Source organism: Xyrauchen texanus, chromosome 11 (assembly GCF_025860055.1).
Source record: "Xyrauchen texanus isolate HMW12.3.18 chromosome 11, RBS_HiC_50CHRs, whole genome shotgun sequence".
Taxonomy (NCBI): domain Eukaryota; kingdom Metazoa; phylum Chordata; class Actinopteri; order Cypriniformes; family Catostomidae; genus Xyrauchen; species Xyrauchen texanus.
This window is the reverse complement of record NC_068286.1, coordinates 16650580-16670358: the sequence shown is the minus strand read 5'-3', so window position 1 is coordinate 16670358 and position 19779 is coordinate 16650580. Positions and strand designations below refer to the sequence as shown.

At 39.4% G+C, this 19779-nt stretch overlaps 1 pseudogene; it reads right to left on the bottom strand.

The window, feature by feature from the left end:
• LOC127651704 (storkhead-box protein 2-like) overlaps positions 1-16157 on the bottom strand; it is a 40283-nt pseudogene extending 24126 nt beyond the window's left edge.
• Between the last annotated feature and the right edge of the window lie 3622 nt (positions 16158-19779).

The following is a 19779-nucleotide window of genomic DNA, read 5'->3' as shown; positions in this document are numbered from 1 at the left end:
AAAAAGTGGTATAGGTGCTTCACTAGTACCCGACAGCTCTAAAATATAAATAATTATTATAGGCTTATCAAAGCGTATTTGGGTAAAGACATGGTTTGGAAGATGGATTTTTATTACACCTCTCATTAATATAAGTAATATAAGTTACATAGCATTAATTAATTTAATAGTGCAATAAAAATCATTACAAAATATACACTATTTTCCATATTGAATTGATTAATATTCTTAAATATGACTAATAATGTCTGTTCTTCAAAATTTGATGATCTTACAATACGTGTTGTTTATTTACTGACATTAGTATATACACATTAAATATATACTGTATTGACATTATAGTACTTTTATATATTTTGTTACAATTATCACATGCATCTATTACAAATATACAGTCTGAGTATTATGAATATATCATTACCACCCACCCACATACTCTATCTCTCTGATGAGTAGGTAATGGATTAGGGTCACGAGACTGACTGGCAGGACTAAACAGGTTGTTGGACAGACTTAAACCTTGTTTATGTGTATCCACGTCAGAGTCCATCACAAATGTCTCAATGAGGCTTAAAACATCTCGGGTTACATCAGCAATATATTCACAGCCTGTCTGAAAATGGTGAGTGAAGGATTGCCAGAACATGCATTAGCATATGTTAGTCTTTTCAGACTGCTCTCAAGCTGAAGTTAATCATGATCATCATATCTAAGACAGATAAACTTAATCACTTTCAGAACATATTTAGAACAGCATCTATGCTAATTTGGCATGAGACACATGAAATAAGATGCATAGTAGCAGATTATTAAAAAACACACTGCAAGTGTGATAAAATTAAAATAATAATGTTAATTGTGAATATTAAGCCACAAATGTTTTAGGCCCTGTCCCAAATGGCACACTTAATGTGGACTTGTGATTCCGTGGCCTTCGCTCATACATCACACAGGAAAGATAACTTCCCTTTTCAAGCGATTCCATGCGGTCATTAATATGTATAATTTCCATCAATATGTACCAAGCAGAATATCAGGCACATGTACATTTCACCTTAAAATCCCTTGTCAGTATAAGTATGCAATTCATAATGTTATTTAGAACCCATTGAAAGACCTTTTAAGTAAATTTCAGAGCAAATTCTCTACATTCTACGTTTATGCCTTCAGTTTATGCCTTCATTGACTCCCATTGACCTGAAAATTGACAAATAAATGTATTTTACATTAAATCTCACATATCATATTATATTACTGAAACTGTAAACTCAAATTAAACAACTCTTTAAATATATTTTCTGAGTTAACTCACCCTAACTGCCTATACCCTAACTGTTGTCACAACGAATGAAAAAAATTGACCATGGACCAACTAACCACTCTTTATTTTGAACTTTTTATTTGTTGCTTGCTACCACTTCTACAAAAGGATGAGCAAAGAGGCTATTTTGATCCTTTACAACAACATAGATATAACGTGATATGTTTTTGAAGAGACAATACAAACAGCTACTGGGGTCCATGGAGGATTAATGGAGAACAGAATCTTGCATGACACCAGTAGAAGGCCTAGCCTTTCCATGTGAACCAGAGATGGTAAGATCTGATCATTTTACTGACTTGAATCTTTGAGTCTCGTTCAGCAAAATGAACAAATCTTTACTCAAGTAATTTCGTTCATTTCATTCATTTGAGCAGAATTCAATTAAAATGTAACATTTTCAACAGCCAAATCCCCCCCCCCAACACATCTACTTAGGCAAACTGACAAAAGAAGTGAATTAATCATTTCTGTTTCCTGTGTGAGCAATGCATAGCATATACGGCTGTCACGTGACAAAAGAACGAACGACTCTTACCAAATGAGTTGAAAGGTGAACTAATAACTTCTGTTTCCTGTACAGCGCCAATGCGGTTGCAATGCACAATGCACATGTCCGCACATGTCAAAATGAACGAATCGTTCATGAATAACCCATCATTAATGTAAACTAGATGGAAGGCTTTTCCATCATTATACCAATGGGTGAATTCTGATGATGTGAAGCAGGGAGATATTGTGTTAGGCCAGCAGGGTTAATGTGCTGCCACAGCTAGCCTAGTCTATCTCTGCCTCAGCTGAGAGCATAAAAACTGTAGGCTACTACACTCCAGTCCACACACTTTCTGTGTCAAATCATGTCACAAGTACTGTAATTTAAAATGAAATGTAAGAAATATATAAGCAGCAGTACACTCAAGATTTCAAATTTACAACCCATGCCTATGAATGTGAAACTAGTACCAAATATAATGTTCGGTAGGTTCTATTTATTATCTTTTTTTGTTTAGTTTTTTTTGTCAGCAGCCAAGGTCACCGTGAGCTAAAAATCAATGGTAGTCTACGTTTTGCTATTGACTGGTCTGGCTAGCTTTTGCCAAAACATTGTTCAAACCAGCACTCTCAACATCCCAAATACATGCTCAGAATACAGTATTTGCTATTTAAGGACAAATAATACTACCCAGAGAACTATGTACTAAATACATCACATTGGTTATTTTCTGTAAATCTTTAAATTTAAAGCTACTAGTTTTAAAGGCTTCTTTTTAAATATTATGAAAAATATGGGTCTCAAAGATGGTTTTAGCAAGCTGCTTAAAGCGATTCACCTTCGTTTTCATGGCAACGCAAACATAAAAGATCCCTACTGCAGTTTAGTGATCACACTTCAGTGAAAAAATCTTGAGCTTATATAGAGAACCCCCATCATACAGCCACAGCTAAAAAGGTCCACGTAAAACCTAGGATCCTGATTTTCTGAGTTATATGCCTTTGAGGCAGATGCTTGGCTACTGGATTCCAAATTTAGCCAGGGCACGAGTAGCCCTTGCCAAAAGCAGGCCATCCTGAGAGAGTCTGGGGATGTGGCAGCAGAAATTGTGTAATTGATTTCATCTACATGATACACAGTAAAAGTATATATATATACACACACACACAATATATTTGATGATGCACTACATTTAAATAGAAACATTATCATTAACTAAACTCAGCATAATGTATTGTAATGATGTAATGCTTTAAGTGAAAAGAGAATGAACTATGTTGGCAATGGTGGATGACAGAAGGTGGTTTTGACAGAAAAAACAGTCAAGAGGTCAAACACTATTAGCAGTACTAAAACATGTCCCTGTAGTGTACACTCCTAAATCATAATGCACATGTCCTGTCTATGTAGAGTGCCTAGATGAAAATGAAGAGTTTGAGTGTTGGACGACAATTTAACTAATCCATCTCTAGCTGTAAGAATGCATTGCTCTGTTAAAATACATTTTGAGCCTCATCCTATGTTGTTAGTTAAAATTTCCACATGTGGCAGACACTTTTATCCGAAGTGACTTACAGCGCATTCAAACAATACATTTATCAATATGTTTTCTATTGGTATTGAACCCATGACCTTGGCATTGCTCTTTCCATGCTCTACCAGTTGAGCTACAGAAACCCCAACAATGGAGAGTCTTAAAGCAATTAGGCCCTAATTCTCAGCAATGTAGTGGCCCTGTCTGTGACAGAGAGGAGAAGGAGGGGATTGAGTTCTCAGGGTGGTCCCCTCAGACTAGGCCCAGACTCTCAGCTGACCCACTTCCATCTGTACACAAGAACTCATACTTTGAAGCTACTAGAAGCACATTCACCGAATACAGAGATGAGAATACAGTCACATATGCACAGCCATCTATGTTAAGTATTTGTGAGTAACCTTCAGGACAAGATGGAGAACAGCATTTTTTAGTAAATGCTAGAAAGGTCAAATTCTACAGATGTAAAATTGAATGGTAATTGGGTACAAAGTTCATACTAAAATGTATAAAGAAATAACAATACAAGCATTTCTACTTTAAGGGTAGTACTGTTTCAATTTGGTACCCGAGTGCTATCTGACAGGTGGCTACTTTACTTTTGAGCGCAAAATGCGTATGAGCATTCATGCTATGTAAAGAGCACTCACGGCTTAGTGTAATTATGCGGCACTGAGCATGACTTGGTTAAAATACCTGTCTTGGTGAGTTATTAATTTGAACACTGTAGGTTTGTGACTGTAAACAGGCGGGACCAAAAATTGGAGAAGTGACAAAATGTCATATCAATTGGCTTGTCAGCATGTAAGAAGCATAATAGACCTGCATAATAGACCTCCCACTGTCTATTATGACATTAATATTAATCAAATAACAATACTGACAAATATTAGACAACCACTCATTGCTTAATTTATTGATTTGTTCTTGATTAATGAGGGCACAATTCACTAAGAATGCATTGCGGCACGTAAATGTGTTATTTATTTGCGTGCATGGCCTGTGCTAGTTTAGCGCCAAATTCATTAAAGGCCAATGCAAAGACAACAATGCAAATGCACCTACAAGATCTGTGTTTAACATAATTTGCACATCTCCGTTCCAATTTTGCTGGCCAGCTATAATGAGCCTAATTTACACTTTTAAAAAAAATTATTCTAAATTCATCATTTAAATACACAAGACGCAGTGCTATTTCAGCGCTGATACCACCTGCTTTAACTAAATTGCTGGTGGTAGGTGAAAAAGACACAATAACATGCGTAAAAGTGGTACAACTGTTTATTCAATTGGCCCCTGACTGGTTACTTGAACAATTACTTGGAAAAACTTGAAGCAGTGTTTTCTTAATTGAAAAATATTTGAAGGTGGGATGCTTCATTAGCATAACACTTTCAGTAAAAAGTTTAATTGAAAAATGAACATGGTATATTCCCCTTTTGCTGTAATGACAGCATATACTCAAGCTGAGATAGACTCCATATGTTTGTGCAAAACCTGATGATCCATGTTTGAGAATGATGCAAAGGGCATCTTGTGTTTTTTTTTTAAACGAATATCTGACCTTTCATACAAAAGAATTAGCATGGCCAATGTCACAAATTAGCCTATATAATAAGTGACCAAGAAATATTGCTGAATCTTAAATAATTCATTTTAAATTAAAATGTTGCCATCTATTTTTTCCAGGTTAAAATTTGATTTTGAATCTGCACACTTTTCTAATGTGGACAGACTTTTGACATCCATTTGTATATTCATTTGTAAAAAGCATATTGTAACTATATAGGACAGGCTATTAATGCACATTCACCCAAATAGGGGTTTAGCTGAATAGCTGAATGTTCACTGTGTGCAGTATGGAGGCTTGCAGTCCTACTTCTGTGGCCTGATCATTCTCCATCAGTTCATCCCTCCCTCTCACATGCTCTCATTCTCTTTCAATCATCCCATGCAAATCCTGCAGAGAGTGGGACTAGTGATGTCAGCATCTGGGATGTCCAGAACTGGGCTGGATATTTTTAGCCTGGTGCAATGAGTGATAGTATGTGTAGAAGAGAGAGAGAAAAAATAGAACGGGAGAGAGAAACTGTTGGGGGAAATAATGAGATGGGCTATATTAAAATATAGGTGTGTGCACTATATGAGGGCTTGTGTGTTTGTGCACATCACACACATATCCCCATGTGCAAATAGTATGCTTGCGAGTGTATGTAATTTTTAATGCAAAAGATCCAAAGGCTTAACTTACTTCTGGATGATTTCTACAAATCTTATCAGCTGACTGGAGACGAAGACCATGGCTTTATACAAGCACAGCCTCTTCTATCTCTCTCTTTTTCCTCTACGCACATTACTACAGAGCCACATTATTACTGCACCAGCATGGCCTCTTTTCTCTCCCACGCCTAAATCTGGTACTCTGTCACAGCTGGGCCGGCGTACGTGTGTGTACGTGTGAGTGTAGTTACTTTGTACCACTAAAATACACAACATTTGAGTGGCAAACAGACAACTAACATTTTTAAAAAGTATGGACACAACTAAAATGAAATGCTTTAGAGCAACATTTTACACTAAAGCATATTCTTTTAAATTAAAATACTTTATCCCATCTCAGCTTGATATGCGGAGACAACTATAAGTAGGCAATTTGTAGGTCAATTTCCCAGAATAGTACTGGTACAGCATCCGACCAACCCAACAGAGCAACATGGGCTCAACTGATAGAGTGATTTGGGGGTGGGACTATCTGCTAGCCAAACAACAGAAGAGAGGTGGAGTGTTTGGAAAACAGTTCGAAAACCATTTAGTTTTAAATAAGAATTGCCTTATTTTTGCAATTCTGTTAGGTGATGCTAATGGCACAGAAATTACACAACTGAAAGTGTGTAATTTATGCATCACTAGCATCATCCAATCTAAAAAATGATAACTGTTTTCCAACCGATTCCAGAAAATTATCCCCGCCTTCAATTGGTGGTGCAAACAAATAGTCACCAGACTATCTGGTGAAGCCATGTTGCTGTGTCGGGCTGGACGGGTCTCTCAATATCTCAATATTTTGATAGTGCCCAAATTCACCTACAATGGCTACATATAGTTGACTCAGAATATTGAATAAATGGGACAAAAGAATTGTAACATCGAAAAAAAAATTACACACATTAAATGTAATAAACAGATGATATACAGTATCTCTATAACATCTCACAGTTTTTCTACTGAAAAGCCTCAATTTCCCCCTGGGGATCAATAAAGTGGTATCGTATCGTGAAACATCTCTCTACTTGCTATGCTCTCTGATAAACTTTCTACTCCCATGCAGATCTCTGTAAAAACAATACTAAAAGCATCCATTTATAATTATGAGCCCAAAAAAGGAATTACAATCTGGAATTAGGTTTTAATAAAAATTTTGAAATGTTACTCACAAACACAATCTACATAATATTATGACAACCGCCTCAACCTAACAGTCTGTCAACAAGTACAAACAGTAATCACTATGTCAAAATTAATAAGACTTACTGGGTAAGAGAATTCCAATGAGGTGGAAGAGTACTAGTCAAGTGATGAAATAGTAATCACCAAGTCAAGTCAAGTGGTTTTTATTGTCGTTTCAACCATATACAGTTAGTACAGTACACAGCAAAACGAGACAACGTTCCTCCAGGACCATGGTGCTACATAAAAACAACAAAGGACCAACATAGGACCACATGAGACTACACAACGAAATAAAATACCTATATAAACTACCTATATATACCTATATAAAGTGCACGTGCAAACATGTGCAAAAAGTACAGGACAGTACAACAAATTACTGACAATGAACAGGACAATAGACAGTGCAGCGCCGACCAGTACTCAGTAGTGCAAAAAGATGACAGTTTCTAAAATGTAAACATAACATACTATGAGATAGTGTTCTATGCACATAGCAGTTATTGAGGTAGCAGACAGTTATGAAGTGACAGTAATTAAAGTGCAACTCAGGACACGTGTGTGTCAAACCAGTCTCTGAGTATTGAGGAGTCTGATGGCTTGGGGAAGAAGCTGTTACACAGTCTGGCCGTGAGGGCCCGAATGCTTCGGTACCTCTTGCCAGACGGGAGGAGGGTAAAGAGTTTGTGTGAGGGGTGTGTGGGGTCGTCCACAATGCTGGTTGCTTTGCGGATACAGTGTTTTTTGTAAATGTCTTTGATGGAGGGAAGAGAGACCCCAATGATCTTCTCAGCTGTCCTCACTATCCTCTGCAGGGCTTTGCGGTCCGAAACGGTGCAAGTCCCAAACCAGGCAGTGATGCAGCTGCTCAGGATGCTCTCAATAGTCCCTCTATAGAATGTAGTGAGGATGGGGGTTGGGAGATGTGCTTTCCTCAGCCTTCGAAGAAAGTAGAGACGCTGCTGGGCTTTCTTGGTGATAGAGCTGGTGTTGAGGGACCAGGTGAGGTTCTCCGCCAAGTGAACACCAAGGAATTTGGTGCTTTTGACGATCTCCACAGAGGAGCCGTCGATGTTCAGCGGAGTGTGTTCACCTTGTGCTCTCCTAAAGTCAACAACCATCTCTTTTGTTTTGTCGACATTCAGGGACAGGTTGTTGGCTCTACACCAGTTCGTCAGCCGCTGCACCTCCTCTCTGTATGCTGACTCGTTGTTCTTGCTGATGAGACCCACCACGGTCGTGTCATCGGCGAACTTGATGATGTGATTCGAGCTGTGCATTGCTGCACAGTCGTGAGTCAGCAGAGTGAACAGCAGTGGACTGAGCACACAGCCCTGGGGGCCCCAGTGCTCAGTGTGGTGGTGGTGGAGATGCTGTTCCCGATCCGGACTGACTGAGGTCTCCCAGTCAGGAAGTCCAGGATCCAGTTGCAGAGGAAGGTGTCCAGGCCCAGCAGGTTCAGCTTTCCAATCAGGTGCTGGGGAATGATTGTGTTGAATGCTGAGCTGAAATCTATGAACAGCATTCGAACGTATGAGTCCTTATTGTCTAGGTGGGTGAGGGCCAGATGGAGGGTTGTGGTGATGGCATCGTCCGTTGAACAGTTTGAACGATACGCAAACTGCAGTGGGTCTAGTGAGGGGGCAGCTGGGTCTTAATCTGCCTCATGACGAGCCTCTCGAAGCACTTCATGATGATGGGTGTAAGTGCGACGGGACGGTAGTCGTTGAGGCAGGACACTGAAGACTTCTTTGGCATGGGGATGATGGTGGTGGCCTTGAAGCACGTTGGAACAACGGCGCTGCTCAGAGAGATGTTGAAGATGTCGGTAAGAACATCTGCTAGCTGGTCTGCACATCCTCTGAGCACTCTGCCAGGAATGTTGTCTGGTCCAGCAGCCTTCCGTGGGTTGACTCTACGTAGAGTTTTTCTCACATCTGCCGTGGTAAGACAGAGCACCTGGTCGTTGGGAGGAGGGGTGGACTTCCTCGCCATCACGTCGTTCTGCACTTCAAACCGAGCGTAGAAGTCGTTCAGCGCATCTGGAAGGGAGGCATCTTTGTCACAGGCAACTGATGTTGTCCTGTAGTTGGTGATGGCCTGGATGCCCTGCCACATGCGCCGCGTTAAACCAAGTTTAGCCTATTTAGTTTAGTCTTATTTGTTACTGTATTACAAGAAAACAAGACATTTTACTTCAGATCGTTTCTTAGCCTATTGTACAAGGCCTGAAAAGCAACCACAAAGACAGCTACCTTCACTTATAATAGCAGAATGATCCCTGAAGTGTGTCAAGGATAGGTCTGTATACTATGATTAGTCTGCACTGACAGGTAAAGCTAGCATTGTTTAACGGCCAATTTTGACACCTAGGTGGGTACATGGTAAAGTGGGCAAGTCAAAACGCCATCCTGAAAAGGAAGGGATTTGCTGCACTGGATGCATGATATTTTTATTTCAAGGTTTGTTGTACTCCAAAAGGAGTCATTTGAAGTAGACAGGTTTCGACATTACAAACAAATTTATAGCCTACCTTTAGATATAAAGCCTACATTTAGTATTTACTCAGTAATAGTAATGTTAGCATCAGCAGCATAAGCTATTATTGTGTCACTGTGTAAGTGTAACGGGAGCCAGCTGGTATGTTACAGCTGTGCGGCATGTGTAAAACTCACTCCCCTGGCCTCAAGAGGTGCACTAGCAAAATTACGCTATGGGCTTTAGCCTTTAACCTGCTCGTTAGGGTGCCCGCCTTCCATGCTGGCTATGCCGGTTCAAATCCCACTCGGAGCGGGTCAAGCAGGACAAGTTACATTAACACGGATGGGATTTAAAAGCTTCGGTGGAATGGTAGATTTTCAGCAAATAAGGAAGCAGGCTATAGTTCAACCAAAAATGAAAATGTATGTACTCGTCCTCAAGTTGTTCCAAACCTGTATTGCTTTCTATCGTGGAACATAAACGTAGATGTTAGGCAAAATGTTAGCCTCAGTCAATATTCTTCAAAAGTTCTCATCACGTGTTCCATGGAAGAAAGAAAGGCATATAGCCTAGGATTGGAACGACATGAGGGTAAGTAAATAATGACAAAAAAATGTTTAAAAGTTTGGGTGAACTATTCCTTTTGAGCTTACATGGTTCTTCCATTTCACAGCCTTTGTGCTAACAATATAACTTATGCTAACTTTGCACCCAACTGCTCAGACCTCATGAACATCCACACATTTTCAAACATTATCTCACAGGAAGTTGACATGTTGCTACCGAATGTTACGGGAAGTCTGACATCAACTCCATTCTGCTCAGTTACTCACAAGTGCCATCTCCCATCAGAAATGTTTGCATCAATTCACATATGTTTAACTTTTTCTGTAGCACTACTATTACCATGTTATGCAAGCAGCCTCATAGCCTTTTCCACCAACATGGTTCGGGGGCAGGTTCCTGGGCCAGTATGAATTCTCAAACAGTTTTGCATGTTTCCAACATCACCCAAACGGCACTTTTCCAGCGTTACTTTCCAGTTAAGACCATTCCGGGGCAAAAAAACCAGGTTCTGCACCGGCCCCAAAAGCTTGTCTCTACGCATGATTATGTCAGGGGGTGGAGGACGGGATATTATTTCGTCACCAGGTAAAGTTTTCCCAAACAACACCAGTAGCTACCATCTGCAGCAAAGAGTATGTCTTCACTCTAACAACAACAATAAAAAAACAAAATCTAAATCGTAATGGAAACGTGGACGAAACGAACATTCTATTTGCGATATGGTATTTTTGGAGATCAAGGATATGCTACAGAGATTGCAACAGGTGGAAAAAAGATTCTTGACCAACTACTTACTAAGTTAGGAATATCGTAGCGATCTGTTAAGTAAACTGGTGGGATTCTCAATCAAGATATCAAATATAATATTATATGCTTTGGCAAAAATCTAAATATAACCATATGCTTCACCAATGTTTAGAATTATTCCACAATTACATTTTACAGTACTCACTAAGTTATGACACATTAAAAAGTTTATAATTTTTTTTTTTATTATGTTATCTGTCGTCTTGTGCGTAGATACTGTCTCTGGCAATCTTGTTGAGCAATGTAATAAAGTTGGATTGCATTTCTCTTTATGTTTAAATATGTCCTGAAAAATAGGAGTAAACGTTGTACACAAACACTGTGACTCGCTATGTTTGTGTTGGGGCAGGTGATGTGGTCCCATGAAACTACTACATAGCCACCTAGCCTGTTACGTCAACGTTCAACGTTCAGTTTTATGATAACCAGCTAAACACAGGCTCAGCACGAGAACATTGCCATTTCTGTGGAAAATGGCTATCAGAGACATGGGTTCTAATCACATTCACCTAATCAATGGTGTGTGCAATTTGGAGTAAAATATTATTACATCATTTACAACTAAAAACAACTCACTAGAGAACTAGATTTTGGCACCAATCAGTGCTCATTTCACCTGGAAACTGGAGCTTACACATGACCATAAGTTCAACAACACTTTCAGCTTTGGCCACTAGGCACAGTACTTTGAATTGTCCCTGTTCATGTTAATACAGTAAAAATGCCAAGAAATAGTCATTTTGACATCTGTAGTAGCACCAAAATAAAAGAACTAGCAACTTTCTCAACCCCCACCTCCTCTTCTATGTTTATCATTGAAGTGTTTCTCTATGCCATTTCAATATTGAGCTTATCTACAATCCTGACCATCTCTAGCTGAATTCTAAGGACAATGACAGAATGACAGTGAACAGAGTTGGGCCTACGGGACAGGCAAGGCAGGCAGTTACAATAGTTTACAGTAGAAACACGCTACATTTACTCGGTTACATTTACTTGAGTAACTTTTGCGGGGGGAAATTTTTGCTTTTAGTACTCTTTTAGCCTAGAGCGTTGGTGCCCAATGAACTAGGCTGCGTAATCTGCATTTAGAGAGCGGCGGTACTGCTGTACAGAACTAATGATCTAAATTCTTTTGACAATGAAAACTGTAACTGCACTGAAATAAGAACTCACGAAGGACATTAAAAGCTATGAAATAGCAAAAGTCAGCATTAATAAAGCATGATCTTGCTTTGGTTTATATTTAAGCATTAAATATAATGTCCTTGTGGGACATTATACGTTTTCACCGTAATAATAAAAAGTTTCCAAACCTCTCTTCTTATTGACAAATTCATCCAGATCTGACAAGAGCAAAATTTTCATTTTTGGGTGAACTATCCCTTTAAAGAGATAGCTCAGCCATAATTTAATATTCTGTCATCATTTCCAAACCCATGTAACCCTTTGTATTATGTGGACCACAAAATATGTTAGACAGAATGTTAGGGACTGACAGTCTTGGTCACCATTAACTTTCAAAATATGGAGGGAAAAAACCATTCCCTGAGAGTCAATAGTGACTCAGGCAAACATTCTTTCTAATATCTCCTTATTGTGTTGTATGGAAGAAAGAAAGTCATGCAGGTTTGGAACAACATGGTGAATGATGACATAATTTCCATTACTAATAATAATAATTCTGTAATACATATTAAATGTGTATTACGTAATGGAACATAGGGGAGTTAATGTCTATTAGGTCATTTGTGAAAGTAAAGAGTTACTCACTACTTGAGTACTCTTTTAATTGGATACTTTCTTACTCTTACTTAAGTAATTATTTATGTTAGTACTTTTACTTCTACTTCAGTAATAATTTTTTTTAAGTAATTATACTTTTTCTTGAGTACAGGTTTTGGCTACTCTACCCACCTCTGGTAGTTATCAGCAAAGACACTTCAAACCAATGATTGGCAATACTTGTAGACTAGAATGACATTTTCACAAACATGTAACAAAGACACACATGCCCATTAAAGAAAGCTCTCGTCTTTTAGTCATTGCGAGGCTTTAGCAAACAAGGTCCACACTGCCAGCGACATTGCACGAGACTGCAACACCATCCCATTCATTTTCATTGAGAGCTGGCTACTTCCAGCGACACGAGCTGTTGCGACCGTTGGCGACCAAATGTGGGCATGTACAGCGACGCGACAAAGTTGAGACAAGTTTAACTTTATTCAAATGAAGAGCGACTTACGGGAGCAACAGCCAATACGAGAAATGACGGTAGAGCTCACGTGATCCTTCTCTCTCTCTCTCTCTCTCTCTCTCTCTCTCTCTCAGTTCCTGCCGTAATCATGGGGCCCACCCTCTGCAGCAGCTCATCAAACTGGGTCCTGTCAAGCCTGAAGTACTGCTGGAACCGGACTTCATCCAGCCGCAGCTCCTGCAACAGCCGGTGGTACTCACCGTGCTGATTCTGAGATTGAATGGTTTTGTGGACCCAGACAGACAGCCGTTTGCATTTTCGCTGCAGATAATCAGCCGCTATGGCAAAGAGCACGCCTTGTTTCTCGTTCATCTTTAATATAAAGCATTTTATGTACTGATTCTATTTATATTTTGTCTTTTCCCTCCAAAATGTTTGTTTTTAGCTGCAAGAAAACTGATTCGTTGCCAGCAGCAATAGAATGGCGTCCGTGAATGTAATTTATAACCGTTACTAGGCAACCAGTAGTGGGAAAGCCCACTAGCGACCTAACCGCCAGCCACTGGTGACCTGCAGCGACGCTGGCAGTGTGAACGCAGCTTTAGAAGTTGTAGTCTAAGTATGTGTCCATTTATGGTTTCTCATGTTTATTTCAAATTTCTTAAAAAAAAAGATTAGATTGTCATTCAGGGGCAGATTCACTAAGAATGAATTGTACATGGTTAAAGCACCATTTTTTCGCACGCGCTCTCTGTGCTTGTTTAACACCCGATTAACAAAATAAATGATGCAGATCAGGCAACTGCGCAAACGCGCCCGCAAACTCGCTGCTGAACACAATTTGAATGTGCAATTCTAGTCTTGCGGCCCAATTCCGAGCCCTACATACCGGAGGACACCGCATACCACCGTATTTGACATGCCCTGCCAGAACTGTACTTCATCGCTGTGATCCAGACACCTGGATCATCTCTAAACATGCAGAGGGCTTGACAACACCGTACATCTGGATATATGCCAGGTTATAATGCTCTTCTCCAGTTGAAAATGTTCACATTTATTTTAAATAAAATTCATTTTAATGCCTACTTTCATCTGGCAGTAATAGTACCATCTAAATTGCTCCAGGCAATTTTTGTGAATGAAGCGGTTGTTGTAAAAGGGCCCCAGAGTCCCTAGAATCGCCTATGACAGTGAAATCCAAAATGGAGAAAAACAGCCATGAAACCTGATGCCATCTCAAAATCTCTTGCATTATTCTCATACAAAAGGGAAACCAACTGCCTGAATTTCTATTCGTGATGCCACAAACTTAATGCTGTAAAACCCTTGCCAGGATCAAAATGGTGGATGCATGATGCTTCAATCCATCTCTTAATTTCAATAATTTTTGCAATCTTTCCTTTTCCTGTGTTTCTGTGATTTGTTTGCCTCAATAGTGTGCTCCAAATGCTCCTGTCATTTACTGTCAATCAGTACATCAAATACAACAAGCTACATGCCCAGCTAAACAAGACACACTGATGGAGAATGACAGGTTACTAATGTGCTAAACTAAAAAAAAAAATTGTCTCTACAGCCTCTGGTCTAAGGTGAATCAGAGCTCCTGGGGGACCCACCTGGTGTCATGTAGCCCCGCGGAGAAGGGGAGATGTGGGATGGACCAGGGGGTGGTGGAAAGTGCTTATGGAGGTGGTAGTCCTTCTCACTGCGAGAGCGGACGCGCTCCAAGGCCCGCTCCGATAGATCCGAGCTGGGCCATGCCCGCCTGAGGTTGGTGCTGCGGGTCTTCTTCATGCTGGCCTACCCAGGCAGGTTACCTTTGGAGGGGGTGGGGGGAGGGAGGAGGGGAGGGAGGGGTGGGGAGTAACCTGAGGTTCAGTCCCTCCCCCACATTGGCAGGGGACACCCCAGTCCAGGGATCAGGCCAGAGTCATTGTAAAGGTGCCTGCGCACATGTACACGTGCGTACACATATACACACATAAGCGCATGCACGCACACATGCACACGCACAAACTGGGGGTGACACGTGGTGGCACAGGCAGGCGTGCTCAGTGACAGGCAGGCTGACTGGAGGTGGGCGTGGGAGCGCTGGTCTGGGTTGTCCTCTGAGGCATCACCCCTGGCTGGAACGAATCCCACCAACCCACCTGCCAAACATCTAGATTTACGTGCCACAAAGGGCACATTACATCACTAACTTGGAGGCACCGCTGGGATGGGAGAAAAGGGGGGTGGAGATGGTTCTGGACGGTGTGTGCGTATGTACGGATGAATACACATACGAATTTAAGCAAGGTGTATCGCAAATGGAAGAATGGCTTAGCAAGTGGCAGCAAGAGCAGGAGAAGAGGATGATAAAGAGTGAGGGAGGGTAGGGTTTGTGGAGGGAGAAAGAGAGAGAGGCCTGCCTGACCAACAATAGCTCAATTCAGCGTGACGGCACCCCCTCAGACAAGTCCACGGAAAAACAAAAGGCCTGCCTAGTAAGGAATAACGGAAAGGGGGTGGAAAAAAGGAAGAAAAAAAGAGAATGGCATCTGACGTGACCTCAAAGCTTTGGTGATCTCAGTCTGCAGACAAGCCCGTGCCAGCCTCCCTCCTCCCCGGCTATGCCACTAGCCTCCGTCGAAAACGACGACACGCGCAAGGGGAGGGCGGAAAACGAGCGATGAAGGGGAAGGTAGAAAAATGGCAATTGCAGATTTGGAATAACGGTCCTCCTCTTTTGTTCAATAATTCCACAGTTAAAGGAGGACGGCGGCTGCAAGGCTACACATTCATTCACGCGACTACATCTTGTCTCCGTGGCTCCCTCCTCTTTCAATGCTGCTGCCGTCGCTGCTGCTAACACTGCTGTATGCCAGAACGTTATAAAAGGGGTGTGTGTGTGTGTGTGAGTGAGTGTATGTGTGAGTGAGGGGGGAGGCAGGAGATCAGCAGAGCAAGCGATAGAGTGTGTGAGCGCGCAGCATAGGCTGTACGTGAGCGTGCGTGTTTCAGCGTGATTGAGATGAAGGGAGCGAGTTAGCATGGATGCAACAGACAGAGCAGCACGACTGTAAAGGAAATAATAATGGGTTTAGAAGGAAATAAACATTGAATGTAAAATATGTATTGATCAAAGCATGTGTTATTTAATAAAAAAAAGAATTAAAGACAGCACTTATCCTCTCTATCGCTACCCCTCTAGCTGCTTTTAGTTTAATGCTAATTGAACCTACTCATCCTAGTCCACACACATGTAAAACCACACACATAAAACACTTTTTAACACTCATAAACAAACTCAAGGCCAAACAAATAAAAGCACTACTATTAGATTCACTCAAACAGAAAAGAGAGCAATTTATAGACCCTGAAACAGACAGGGGCATAATCGCATTGAATAATGCTTCCATCAGCACACCATTTTTGTAAATGTCCAGAGATTTACATCTTGCATTTTTTCCATAGCAATGATATCAAGTATTAGCTGAGGACAGCTAAAACAATAAATGCCCTTGCTGAATGAAATTAAATATATAAGTGGCCACATAAAGGATTGAGACACTTCGACACTTCAGTCAAGTCATTTTTATTTGCTTAGCGCTTTTTACAACACACATTGTTTCAAAGCAGCTTTACAGAAAATTATGCTTTAACAGTAAACAGAAAATTATGCTGAAATGTCAGTAAGTTACATTTGAATTTCATATTCAATAAGTAAATATCAGAGTCATCTGCAAACAAAAGGATGCAAGGCCTTTCCTCATAACTAAATTAACTTTTCAGCAAACACATTTTTCCAGTAAGGCCTACTAGGTGTGTGTGTGTGTGTGTGTGTGTGTGTGTGTGTGTGTGTGTGTGTGTGTGTGTGTGTGTGTGTGTGTGTGTGTGTGTGACTCAAATTTGTTAACGTCTTTGCAATCTGAAAAGAACATGAAATCTCAGATCAGATTTTGCAATGTTTCTCAGTCTTAACGTTCATGGCGGATTTTACGTAATTTTCTTTATGTTTTGTTTTTTTACTTCTGGATGCAACGCATATGTAATGTCAAATTACATGTGCAATATTCTCTGGGGCTGTGTCCATAAAGACACATTTTCGCTCACGTTTTCAAGTGGATGTATGAAGTCAGTTCCCCTCAAGTTCACACAGTTGTCCTATAAAACTAACCACAAGTGTAGTTTAAAACATATTGGACATTATTGACATTTTACACTAATGTTTGACAACCAGAAAAGAACAAAATCCAAATCCAATTGCTCATTTGAACAATTTATCTATAGTTTTAATATTTTTAATTCTAACAAACCTATTTTAAATAAATGTCTGCTTGTTTGGATCCATAATAGTGAAAGCAATAAGAAAATAGCTAACAGATAATATTTAATAGCACCAAACTAGATCACACAGCCTTAAATCCCTGGGCACCTCCGGGCAGTCAAGGGCCTCCTGGTAGTCAAGCGCCCCTGGGCACTGGCCCTATTGGCCCGGTCGGTAATCCGTCCCTGCCTCCCACCCCCTCTGCAATTAAAATGACAGAGAATGTGACCACAGCACAAACTTCTTCCAAGAGGGTGTTACAGAGGCTAAAAGCTAACTAGAAGCAAGAGGGGGTGTGACACAACATGCTGTGAACGTGACCTCTGCGAGTTGGCCTTTATAAGTTGGGATGACTGATTTTTCCACATTTGCAGTTGAAAGAGGAACACTTTAGCTCAAATTAATTTAGATTCGACCAGGGATTGTGTCTTACCGGTATACATAAGGGAATACATTTCCCTGATGTTAACCATCTATAAATATCTACAGATGTATTGAGTTCATTATGCTTTTGTCTTAGTGCAAGTCAATAACCTGCCCAGATATCACAAAGACAATTGTTGTTGTATTGTTGTTGTAAGAAGATATCTTGCAATTAGATAAATGTAGAATTTAAATCTAAAAACCATGCTTTGCACTACAAGTTAACATATTTAGCAAATCATATTCAGTCCCCAACACAAAGCCTTAAAATAAATAAATGCCATCAAGGAGGAGAATCACAGAGGACAGTGTGATTTTTAAAAGCCTTATGCAGTGATATAAATGCAAAGCTATGAAAAGTATGTCATATATACACATACACAAATGTTTCTTACAACAGGTGTTCAGATTGATCATCGATTCTGCATTGAGTTTGATCCCAACATACCCTCTAGAGGCACAACTGTGCTATGAGTCTGATCTCAGTTAAAATACACTAAAACAGTGACAATGACATACAAGCAGATAGCAAGTATTTCATGTTTTGACTGATTGGCATTTTATTTGCCCATACCTTTTTAAAACATATTTTTTATGTCATGTATAGCCATAACCATCACTGGTTATTGTAGTTTTGAGGGGCGAAAGACATTATAGATGATTGGAAACAACAGTTTTAATAAAATATTAATATTTATAGTATTAATGTCTGGTCAGAACCGGAGGCCTGCACACATGCAATGTTTCTAGTTTTGTTTGTAGTGGTATTAGGTGAATATGTGTTAGTAATACAGTTTAACTACAGTTCTGCTCGTAAGTGTATTTGCATGTTAAATTTAGTATTATCATGAAGTTATTTGACACTTAACCAATATTTTCTGTATGTATGAAATGTGTAATATATATATATATATATATATATATATATATATATATATATATATATATATAACTTAATAACTAATAAAGTTTACATACCCTTGGCTTTAAATACTGTGTTTCCTCTCTAAGCAACAACAACTGCTTGTAGCATTTTGTGAGTTACATAACAAGAGTATGTAATCTTTTGAACAGGATAATGTGCAATTACAGTTATTACTTGTTTTTTTATGTGTAAATTCAGTTATTTGTCTTTAAGAAAATATTTAAATATAAATATAGAAAAGAAAAACAATTATGATCTCCTTTGCTAAATATCTAAATGTTAAACATCTTACTAATTCTACATGTCTATGTAAACCTATGAGAAAAGGGGTATGTATATGTTTAAGCACAATTGTAGTATTACAACACATGACAAACACTGGAAATGCACAAAATGTGCCAAGTGCCACAGAGATTAAAAACAATTGATTAAAAAAAATACTTTAGCAGGTTCATCTCAGGCATATTTGAGGGAGGAGGCCTTGTGCTATCATCTTCCCAAAACTGTCCAATCCCTGTCTTCCTGCTTTTCAGCTGAAGTCACAAACTATCAGGCCTGGCTTGCCGATTGGAGGAAGGGAGATTGGATTAGAGAAAAAAGGAGAGAAGTTAGAGGGGAGGGGGAAAGGCAAAGCTGCTCTGGTTCATTCATACAAAAAGGAAGGGGGAAAACACACCAGCCATTTTATTTCTGAGCCGCAACAGCAGCCGTAACCATGGTGACGTTGCTTGATGAGCTCATAGGCTCTGCAGTAGGGCATCTCTAAAAGGTGAATGGTGGAGATGCTGCTGAAAACATGCCGAAGGTTTGAGGAGCCTTTTTATATTGTTTTTGCATTGATAATAATGATTACTATTAATAATAATGAAAATAATACATTATTTTTAATTGACAAGTAACAATAAAAGCCTATATATAATTATAGATTATATACATTTTTAAATATTAACTAATTAATTGTTATTAGCTAAGAATAAAAAATTAAAGTCTACATGCTTGACAATAAAAACATTACCACAAATCATTTTTATTAAGCTAAAAAAGTGACAAGCTGTTTTTTCATACTTTAATATGCAACAATTTATTACACAAAGTAATTTTATATACATAAATACATAATATTCACTAACAGATATTTATTCTTACAGTTTGTAATGTTCCAAATCTTCATTTGCTAAAAGTACATTTAATCTGCTTTAAATTGCACAACAAGATAAACTGTACTTTTGTGGTTTCACTAATTTAGATCCAGTGTGTAAATATCTTTTA